At 38.9% G+C, this 11,562-nt stretch overlaps 1 pseudogene; it reads left to right on the top strand.

The window, feature by feature from the left end:
* The first annotated feature begins 11,023 nt into the window (after positions 1-11,023).
* LOC142862957 (uncharacterized) lies at positions 11,024-11,130 on the top strand (annotated as a pseudogene).
* The last annotated feature ends 432 nt before the right edge of the window (positions 11,131-11,562 follow it).

The following is an 11,562-nucleotide window of genomic DNA, read 5'->3' as shown; positions in this document are numbered from 1 at the left end:
TTAGTGTTGGGAGTATATTTGAAGAGTCCACAAATGAATCACTATCAAATGAATGCCCCATGGGCAGGAACACAAAAGGAACCTTAAATATCTGAAGCCACACAGGTAACCAAGGGCACTACTTGAACAGCATTACTCATGTGCTCTTCTCAGTAAAACTATTTGTTTAATTAGATAAAATAAATTTCATGTCATGATTTTAAAAAACAATACTCTTTACTTTGTATTATCTAAGAGATTGCTTATGGAAATGGCACAAAAGAAAACCAGATAACACCGGTTTCAATTCCAGCTTTGTCAGTAGCTAACTGTGTAAATGTTAGCAAGTCTGGATTTTTTTAAATCTCTGTTCACTTGTTTGTAAAATAGGAATAATGAATACATTCCCTATTTACTGTGTGAGATGCAAACAAGAGTGATCTATGAAACAACTTGTGAACTATGTATCACTACACATATATAACAAGTTAATATATGAGAAATTAGTTTTCACAGAATTGTAGATCTGTCCAAAACAAAGTCACTTTCATTTGTATTGATTTCTCCTCATCATTACAACGAACACAAGTAGTAATCAAATCAGATGGAATACAGAGATTCTCAATAATGTTGGGCACTCTGCCAGTTCCTTTTTGCAATGTATGTCCCTCTCCCCGCCAAAAAAAAATATTTCATATGTTGAAATCCTAACCTCCAATGTGATGGTATTAGGAGGTAGGGCCTTTGGGAGGGAATTGGGTCATGAGGCTGGAGCCTTCATGAATGGGATTAGTGTTCTTACAAAGCAGACCCCAGACAGCTTTGTTGTTATCCTTCTGCTGTGCGAGGGTACAATGACAAGCCAGCATTCTGCAGCCTGGTAGAGGGTGCTCACCAGAACCCAACCATGCTGGCACCTACTCTCAGACTTCCAGGCTCCAGGACTATGAGAAGTAAATTTCTGTTGTTTATAAGCTACCCAGTCTATGGCGCTTTGTTACAGCTGCCTGAATAGAGGAAGATGATCTTTCTGGCAGAGTAAATAGAAAATTCCCTGACCAACACTAAGATTTAGACATTTCACTAATGGCAAAATGACTTGCTCTCGGGTAATGCCTGATCAACTGTGTATAAATATGTTTACATCGAGTGTGAAACGGCTGCTTTATGATGTCATCAATTGTGACTAAAGTTCTTGTGGTTGGCAGCTAAAAATAGAAGCTGTTTCAACATAAGTTTTTGAAAAATAAAGTAGAAACAACAAAGGTAAGGACTTGTAGCAGACACAGTACAGGGGTCTAGGGGACAGGTTAGCTTCTGCTAACAAATGGCATGAATTATTTTAGGGTAGAGTTCAAACTATTAAAACTTAGTATATTTTCTCCCCCTAAGAGGATTATTAAAGTTTTACTGAAAATTGAGTGTCTCAGAAATACCAGAAATAAGGCACAAATTTTCTTTAAGAAGAAAATTATCTGAATATTATGAAAGAAGAGAAAAAGTAAAATCACATGGCTTTACACTAATTAATGATTGTAAAGATAAAATAAAAACCATTTCTGTGGCAGACTTTAAGCTATTCTCAGATACCTTCTACTTCCTCTTCCTCTCCTCCTCCTCCACCCCCCCACCACACTCCAAGCCTTAGAAATTAGAATTGGCCATGTGGTTAGGTTTGAGAGTGGTGTATGTAACTTCATACTGGAAGCACTTCCTGATATTTGACTCTCCAACATCGTCTTCCCATCCCTCAGGGCTCGTGGAGGTGCCAAGCTGAGCCATGACCTGGGGGACAGTCATCCTGGAGCCTCCCAGATCTGCAGAGAACTTAGTACTTGCTGTTTTAGGCCACTAGAATTTGGGGATTTGCTTGGTTCTCAAGGAGTCTTCTCTAAAATCCTTACAACCTAAATCTTAGTGTAGCATTGGCTTAAAGAAGGAGTGATAAGGAAAATTATATTACAGGCTGGAAAGATGGCAAGCCATGTTATATGAAATAGCAAAGTATCTGGTAAACAATCACATCTGATAACGTTTTGTAGCCCTATGGAAGTAATTGGAAAACAAAATGTTAATAGCATGAGTTGGTTATTATCAGATGGATTTGGCAAAGTATTAATATTTCAAGAGAGATCAGCTCAGAAAAGAATTTCCATTTGCAAATGGGAGTACAAGGGAATAGACAGAAGCCAAAAACTCTAGGATTTGCAAAATCAGAAGAGGCAAGGGCACATCATCCTCAGCTAATGGAAGACTCAAGTCTGAAGTCTTTTCTTTCCCTCATTCCTGTCTTAATCAGTTTTCTCTCACACTGACCTTCCTGACAACCCCGTTTTCCTGTTTCTTGTCCTTCCCCACTATCTCTCATTTCAATTTCCTTTACGGATTTTGTCCACCTCCCAGACCCCTGAACACTGTAGGGCCACCAAACTTTGCCCAAGGACATCGTCTGTATCTGTATACACACTAACTCCTTGGATATCTCATGGCTTTAAAGAGCGCGTGTACACTGACAATGCCCAACTTCCATGCAAAATTCTGGGTGTCTACTTGACGTTTCTGTTCGGATTGCAAATAAGAATCCCAAACTTTCTGCATCCAAAATTGGAAGCCTACCTCCGCTAAATGAACAAACAGCACCAAATAGGCCACATTTGTTCTACCAAGAGGCTTCTCAATTTTAGTAAATGGAAATCCCATCCTTCCCGTTTCAGTGTTGTAAATTTTGGTGTCCTGTTTGTCTCCTCTTCTTCTGTCACAGCCCAATCTATTAGCCACCCAGTTCACTCTAATTTTCAAAATATATCAAGAATCTGAACCTTTTTCTCTACTTCTTCCATTAATGCCTCAGTGTAATCATCTCTTTCCAGGGTTACTACCACAGTCTCCTAACTTTTCTTCCTACTTCCTCCCTTGGCACCACCTGGAATCTATTCTCAACATAGCAGCCAGTGCTTCATTCAAAGCACAGGTCAGACTTTCCCAGGCTCAGCAACCTACAATGATTCCCAACTGACCCAGAGAAAATCCCATGTCCTTTCTTTTTTAGTTTCCACCACATCCTTTGAATCTCTAACTTTTCACTGTTTACTTCTCAGCTTCCCTTACTTTGCTCCAGCCCAAATGGCCTTCTTGCTTTTTCTCAAACACATAAGGCAGATTCCCACCTCAGGGCCTTTGCAATTGATTTTCTCTTTACCTGAAACATTCTTTCCTCTTTCTCTTTCCTCCTTAAAATTTTTTCTCAAATGACACCTACTTGTCTCTTCTCTTCACTCGTGTCCCCAGCACCAAGGAGCATGCCTGACACATAGTATACTTCCATTATATGTTTAAAAGTCTACACACACTTAGAATCAACCATCTTTCTCAACACATTCAAAATATGTTAGCCTAGACGTGTTAGCACAAAGGACTAAGTACAGGTTCCTCATGGCCAGGTGATAACCCAAAGTGAGAAAGTTTGCCCAAAATTGTCCAATGTTTCTAGGCATCTAGGCGAAAGCAGTGAGTTTGCATTGGAATCCATTGTTCCGGGCATACACACACACACACACACGCACGCACGCACGCACGCACGCACACACACACACACACACTCATGCATGTGTGTGTATATACTTAGTTTGTAAATGTCTTAAAAATCAACTTGCCCTGGGTGACCCTGAAACAACAGACAGGAGCCCCTTGGGTCCTTGGTTTCTTTATAAACTCAATATAAAGGCTAGAATCAATAATATCTAAAAATACCTAATTTTCCTTCTAAGACTAAAGAACAGGATATCTATTTTATATTCCACCAGTGCTTTCAGAGTTCAATACCAAGATAGACATTTGCACCCTTAAGCAAATATCACTCTCTGGATCAGCTTAAACATGCCACAAGGCCGGCATTTCGCTCAACAAATCGGCTACTAATGACACTGCTCTTCATACAGTGTTCTCTCCTGACACTGGGAAAATTATTCTTCCTAATATTTCAAGATTCTCCACACTCGTGTTTTAAGATGTTTTTGCAAATTGACCTGAACTAGTTTTGAGATTAGATTTTCATTTCAGAATTCATATTGCAGTTTAAGGAAAACTAAATCCTCTCACAAATCATGTGTCAACAACCTGAATACCATCATGGCTGAATGTAACCAACTTAAAAAGATAAGTATGCTCCTAGAACTTAGTAAAACGGCTAACAGCATTTCTTAGATGATACACTCTAATAGACAGGTACTTAACATTACTTGGAAGATCTCGATCTTCAATCTTATCTTTTCTGCTAATGGATTCCCCCACAATAAAATAGGATACAGAATTCAGCACTAAAGTAGACATTTTAGTCATTACTTCTCTTGCTGTTTATAGTACTTTATTTGTGTGTGTGTGTTGGCAAGTCAGTGTATGTTTTGGTTTAATGTTCTTGGTTTAATGTTCAGCAAATCCAAACTCAAGTGCATTTCTCATTAGGTAGGATGCTACCTAGAGATACCCAGGCTTCCTTCATAGTTAGCCATTCAAGCAGATCCAGATTCAATCAGAGTTTATTCAGTGGTCCTGACCATCCTTCATATAAATCCCTCTTTATATACTGGCTGGATGCACTATCTGCCATGAACACTGCAGGGCTGGAGTCAGTAACCTAGAAATGCACAACTATTGTGACTAAGCTGTAATAACCAACCCTTACTTGCACTCTGTAGTTGTTATGGTAGTATGTGTCCCATACCCTCAGCGCCTAAGAAGAAAATGCAATGTGAACATCTATTTGTCCCAAATCTGGGCTCAATTAAAGCAATTATAAATCAGCACCCCTGATGTAAATAGAATACATGATGTTCAAAATGATGCTTATTTGGGGGAATGGTTGTATTCATTTTATAACCACCCAGGTTGCATAAAGAAAGCATCCCTCCTTTCTGTAGTCTAGGAAAACAACCCATCAAACTCTAGGAAAACAACCCATCAAACTCTCTTTTTCTCAGTTGAACTAGTGGAAACATTTTACTCTAATTCTCGGTCTTGGCATTTTCACCTTTAAAAGTGCAAACATTTTCTTTTTATGTGCACTCATGCACTGCTTACATCCACCTCCCCTCGTTGCAGGGTCACAGCCTCTAACCTTCGAAACAATCTATATAGAGCTGCAGCAAGTTTGAAAAGACAAACTGATGTGCTGGTGAACAGAAATTGAGAAGTTCGTTTTCTGCTAGCTAGTGAAATCCATTTAATGCCACATTTCCTTCGTACTGTTCTCAATCGTTTCTTTTACATATCAAACCCAAACTGAAGCGTCTTGCATTTCCCTGTCAGCTGGAAGGAAGTTCACACACAAGTTACTGCCTTATTCGCTCCCTTCCCTATTATCTCTTGTGATTAATTCCAAGAGAGTCAATTCTGAGGAATTTTACTAGATGTGCTCCTGAAAGGAACCATTACCCACAGCCTTTCTTCACGTGTTTGCCTTTTTTGTTGTCTTTTGTTTGTTTGTTTGATAACCAAAGTTATCCTTAAAGAAAAACTTCCTCAGTAACGGGTGGGCTTTTTCCATGAATCCAGTGGCACGCGGCAACAGTGGAAAGACCCTTGGCTTTTTTTTATTATGATTTGATCTTATACATATGTGAATATTGCCCCAGATTAATTCTAGTTTCTTTAAGATATTTGGCCATTTTTATTCCCATAATATCTTCTTTAGTGCAGAGCACTTGGTAGAGTTTCAACAAATATGGTAGGAATGAAGGAATGAATGAATGAGTAAATGACTAAACAAATTGTGTCTCCGTTGACTCCCAGGATGTTTCTGTTTCTCATTTTCTTCAGAGAATACTCAGCTTCTTTACTCACTGTTTGTGTGTGTACGTGTGTGGGTGATTGTGTGCATGTACACACGTATAAGCAAATTATTTTATATTTCTATTTCCTGCTGTAATCTAATCTGCAAGACGCCCTCATCTCGAGTGACAGCTTGACAGCCTCCTCTACCTCATCCTCAGTTTCAACCAGCCCCTTCTTGAGTCTCTACCCAGCTTCCTCACAGGTTCCAAAATCAGAGGAAGCCCTTGGTAACCTGAGAGTCCAGCAGAGTGTGACATGTGCACAGTAGATGGGGGAGGAAAGCATTGCAAAGAGGGAAAGATGGCTATAAAAACAGTTCCTATAAAACTTTTATCATATTCAGTCATCACTGCACTAATATTTTCCCATTGTATAGCCTTTTGGTCCCCAAATGGTGTTTGTAGACATGAATTAATTAAAACACACAGTGTTTTAGTCATATCACTTGATTTAGTTTGTGCTGACTATCCTGGAAATTGTCATAGGAACGAAATAATGGAGTTTCAATAGCCATATCTCTGAAGTAATTTGAGCTATCTCAATTTCCCACTTCCAGAATTTTATCTGTATTAATAATAGACACTCGTCGCAAGAGCAGAGCGGGGAGGGGAAACACACTTTTATTCTGCATCTGTTGAGACAGGATTCAGAGTCCTTTAACACAATAAGAAAAGAAAAAGTGCTCTGTCAATCAGGTGTGAAAACTTAAAACATTTTTATTCCCAAACAAATCTGGAAGGCTCTTTTCCTTAAAACGTAAAGAAAGAAATTTAAAATAAATTGTTGATTTTACTGCACAGATAGCTGTTCTATAAGAACAATTATTCATAAACTTCAAAATGCCTTCTCTCCCCTACCATGCAATAACCCCATTTAAACTTTGCCTTTGATTTTTAAAAATTTTTTTAGAAATAGAAACATGAACTCAACAAATAAATAGCCAAATTAGGATGAACTGAATTTGTCTGAAATGTTGAGAATCTATTTACATTTTAATAAGATATTTCTTCCAGGCAGGTCTTAGATAAATCTCCATAGAGATGAGGCTAGGACACAGAATTAAGAAGAAAGAAGCGCCCTTGACAATTTGGAGGAAAAAAAAGATAAGCAGAGTAGTGTTTAATAGAAACAGATGTGGATGTAATCCCTTTAGGAAGAAAAAAGCTGTACAAATATAACATAAGAGGAGGGGAAATGGCTTTAGAGAAGTATAATGGAAAAACCTGGGGAGCTTTGAGAACTCAAGCTAAGAATGAGTTCATGACTCAGACTCTCTTCTAATTCAAAGCCCAACAACTGGTGTGTTATGTGGATAACTTGAAGAAAGACATGGTGTTAAGCACAATATGTTATTTATAATAAAGATTAACAGAGTTTCTGAAAGTGGCAATGGAGGGTTGAAAAAGGAGGATGTATCGGCCTCAAAATGTATAAAGAAAAAATATATACATATATAGTCATGGACCTATATACTGTTCTGTACATGTCTAACCTATGATCATTGACAACTATTCTCTAGTCTAGCAGGAAGGATTTGAGTTAATAGTAAGGAAAATCTATTGACTAAAGGTTGAGCACTAAATTTGTTAATGGAAGTCATAGAATTCTATTAACTCAATTTTTGAAATGACCACCTATATTTCTACAATGCTTTGCATAGCTTGCAAGAATATAAAACAGACCTACAGTTACAATGCCACCATAGTCATCAGCTAATAAATGGTTAATGGTCAAGTGACAAGAAAAAATGTGGGGAAACTAATTAGATATTTTGTCACCCAGTATGCACTGAGTCACAACAATACTCTCTCACTCTTCAAGAATGGTCTGTCTCTCAAAAAAAAATTTCCCTTTCTTGTGTTTTACATTTTCCTCAATTTTAAGGAAATAAAACTATGTGATGAAAGTTCTTCACCTTACTCTTTGAAGGAAAAGAGGTGGGCTAAGAGCTTGTCAAGAAAAATCTTTAACTGGGGAGGATTTGGGGACTCTAGTATGCAAATCTTCTTTCCTAAAAATAAAGAATAAAAAGCAACAATTCTAACTCTCTAACTCTCAACACCTTAGCCCTATGTCAGGCTAGAACTTAAACAGAACTCTAAGCACATCTCTCAAAGCTGAACATTGAGAGCTATTCTGAAAAATTGTGCAGAGCGAATCAACTAATCCGAGGCTGTGATAGCTTTAAAACACACTCTTATAAAGGCTCAGCAAAATTTCTCCACCAAAAAATTATTTTACATAGCTGTGATTATCGTGCAATACAAAAGCAACATTCTTGAGCTAGCGCAGTTGCCAGGAGAGTGACAGAGCTGCAAATTATGGGGAAGACCTCCCATCCGAAGCCATCAGCAAGACACACTTTCTGTCTCTCCATGCGGGGATAGCAAGAAAAGATTCTTTAGAGGAGAAAGACAACTGCAGGGCCAGGTGCACTGAAATGTTCCCTTAGCTAACAAGTATTTTGTGAAGCATATGAAAGAGGAAAAGATTTTAGCACAAATTTTTTCTAATTCATCAAGCTAACTTTTAGTATATACAGATTCAGAGTATTCTCTTCACATGGTAAGTATTACTATTATTATCGGTGTTAGAAGGTTCAGAAACTCCAGAGAAATTATTTTAAAACGTTACCATAAAATCTTGAGTTAAAAACTTCATCCAAGATAGTATGCATTGTACCTGCGTGAATTTACCCATCCCCTCTCCCCGTTCTCACCATAGTCATCAGCTGATACATGGTTAATGGTCAAGTAACAAGAAGAAATATGGGAAAAGTAATTAGACATTTTGTCCCCTACTACATACTAAGTCAGAACAGCACTCCCTCACTCTTCAAGGATTAGTCTCTCTGTCTCTGAAAATAATAGTTTCCTTTCTTGTGTCTACATTCTCCTCAATTTTAAGGAAACAAGACTATGTGATATAAGTTCTTCACCTTCCTCTTTAAATGAACAGAGATGGGCTAATAATTTGTCAAGAAAAATCTTTAGCTGGGAAGGATTTGGAGGTTCTCATATGCAAATCTTCCCACATGCCTGGTTTCCGCTGAGTTTTACTACCAAATGTGCACATGAGTGTTGATCAATTAGTTCCTGTTTATTTTTTATGATTTTTTTATTTTTATTTATTTATTTATTTTAGAGACAGAGTCTCACTCTGTCACCTGGGCTAGAGTGCGGTGTTGTCAGCCTAGCTGACAGCAACCTCAAACTCCTGGGCTCAAGCAATCTTCCTGCCTCAGCCTCCCAAGTAGACTACAGGTGCACACCACCACACCTGGCTAATTTTTTCTATTTTTAGTAGAAATGGGGTCTTCTTGCTCTTGCTCAGGCTGGTCTCGAACTCCTAAGCTCAAGCAATCCTCCCACCTCAGCCTCCTAGAGTGCCAGGATTATAGAGGTGAGCCACCCCACCCAGCCCAATTAGTTCCAGTTTAATAGTAAGTACATGTGGTGTTTGTTCTTCCATTCTTGTGACATTTTGCTTAGACTAATGATTTCCAGTTCCATCCAGGTTGATACAAAGGGCATTAGTTCACCATTTTTTAATGGCTAAGTGGTACTCCATGGTATACATATACCACATTTTACTAATCCACTCATGTATACTCTGAAATAAATATTTGTTAAATGAAAAAATTAAAAATAAAATGAGAGAAAAAAAAACTTGATCCAAATTTTTAAAACTAGATAATGGGTGTTATGTGTTGTAAAGGAAGATATGGGTATCCAGGGTAGAAGAGACTAAGCAAAGAGCACCTTTTCTAGAAGCTGTATTAACAGAGATGATCTCTCTCTTTTAGACCTTTTTTCTTAAATATTCTAAGTTGCTTTGAATACATCTTTATATTTCCATGGGAGTTTATTTAATTAATGGTATTGTATTAATATATCTGCTGTGCCTAGCACTTGGTAGGGAAAGCAAATGGTATTCAAGATAAGAGCCTTAGCATCAAGAGCCTTGCTGGGCACACACACACATGCACACACACACACACACACACACCCCAGTTGTGTGCATCCTTGTAATAGCCAGGTGTAACGTCACTGGGGAGTGGGAGTGGGAATGAGAAGGGTTTCTTCCATAAAATACATTGGAAAACAAAAGGTAGGACATGCAGCAAGCCAGAAAGAGAAAGATAAAAAAACACTTCTGTGACATATGTGACTGGAGGCAGGAGCTGCTGAACTGAGAAGTAACAAGGTTGGTTCAGATATCCTCAGTCAGCGGCTGGGCAACAAGCTACCAACCCGGACCCCTGAAGCTGCCAATCTGTGATCAATAGACATCTCCAAGCTGGCGAGTAAAGAGGTCCCTGCAAAGAGGAGAGCTTGAAACCATGAGAGCATCAGGCCAACTGGTTTATTGCCCCACAAAATGACACATCACAGCATCATTGCCACCATGTAAAGAGGTTTTCCTTCATGTTTATACAATCTGGGGAACTTTAAAAACTTAACACTTGACTGCCTATATGCAATCTATGCACCTTGGATTAGTTTATTCAAGAAACTATCATTTTCACTGAGGACTTTTTTCCACTCCTTCCTCTCCATTTCTAATAACAACCTCAGTATGAATCTTGCCCCTAGAATAAGAGCTGGGTCTAGAAGACTTGCCTGACTCATACTTCCTGCATAGCTGGTGAGGAAGTGGCCAGAATGATTGATGTTTATTTATTTTATTTTATTTTATTTTTTTGAGACAGAGTCTCACTTTGTTGCTCAGGCTAGAGTGAGTGCTGTGGCATCAGCTCACAGCAACCTCAAACTCCTGGCCTCAAGCAATCCTACTGCCTCAGCCCCCCGAGTAGCTGGGACTGCAGGCATGCGCCACCACGCCCGGCTAATTTTTTCTATATATATTAGTTGGCCAATTAATTTCTATTTATAGTAGAGATGGGGTCTTGCTCTTGCTCAGGCTGGTTTTGAACTCCTGACCTCAAGCAATCTGCCCGCCTTGGCCTCCCAGAGTGCTAGGATTACAGGCGTGAGCCACCACACCTGGCTATTGATGTTTATTAAATACATATTGTAGTCTATAGAAATCACCAAGGGAAAAAAAACATCACATAGAAGTATGACCAAATAGGTTAGTTTAGCAGTTACAAGTTATAGATTTCTTGTCAAGATGATTTTTCTCTTCCTAGAGAAATACTTGAGTCAGGATTCCTAATTCAAATTAATTATTTCCTGAAAAATGAGCTGCTGTTGTCTATAGCCATACCACTCTGAGTGTTCCTTGTGAGAAGCTAAGCAGAGTTGAACCTGGTTAGTACTTGGATGGGAGACCACCTGGGAATACCGGGTGCTGTGGACTTAAAAAAAAAAAAATGAGTTGCTCCAAACAAGTAGTGCTGTTCAAGTGAGAAAGGACCTTTGATATCACTATGGGGTCTCTGTGACCAAGCACTTTTGTGTCCTTGTCATGTACCTTCCCCCAGTCAATGGAGAGCCAGTGAGTACTATGTTACTAAGCAACTCTGAAGGGCACTCGGACAACATGGGCATATCCTGTCCAACCAAGGCAGGGGAAATGCTCACACATGGCAACAGGACACAATCTACAGACCATTCACAGAAGGAGCTGGGTAGATAACTGTTTGCACAGGCAAGATTTTTTTTTTTAAAGGAGATAGCAGAACCAAGAGAATAAGGAAAATATCAAAGCACACAGAAGTACCTCCTACCACATACCCTGTACAGAAAGCAGAGCAACAACTCTCAGAAAATGTCGCATTGGTAGGTAGTA

This window comes from Microcebus murinus, chromosome 20 (assembly GCF_040939455.1).
Source record: "Microcebus murinus isolate Inina chromosome 20, M.murinus_Inina_mat1.0, whole genome shotgun sequence".
Classification (NCBI taxonomy): domain Eukaryota; kingdom Metazoa; phylum Chordata; class Mammalia; order Primates; family Cheirogaleidae; genus Microcebus; species Microcebus murinus.
Note: the sequence above shows the minus strand (reverse complement) of the source record. Positions and strands in the feature narration are given on the sequence as shown.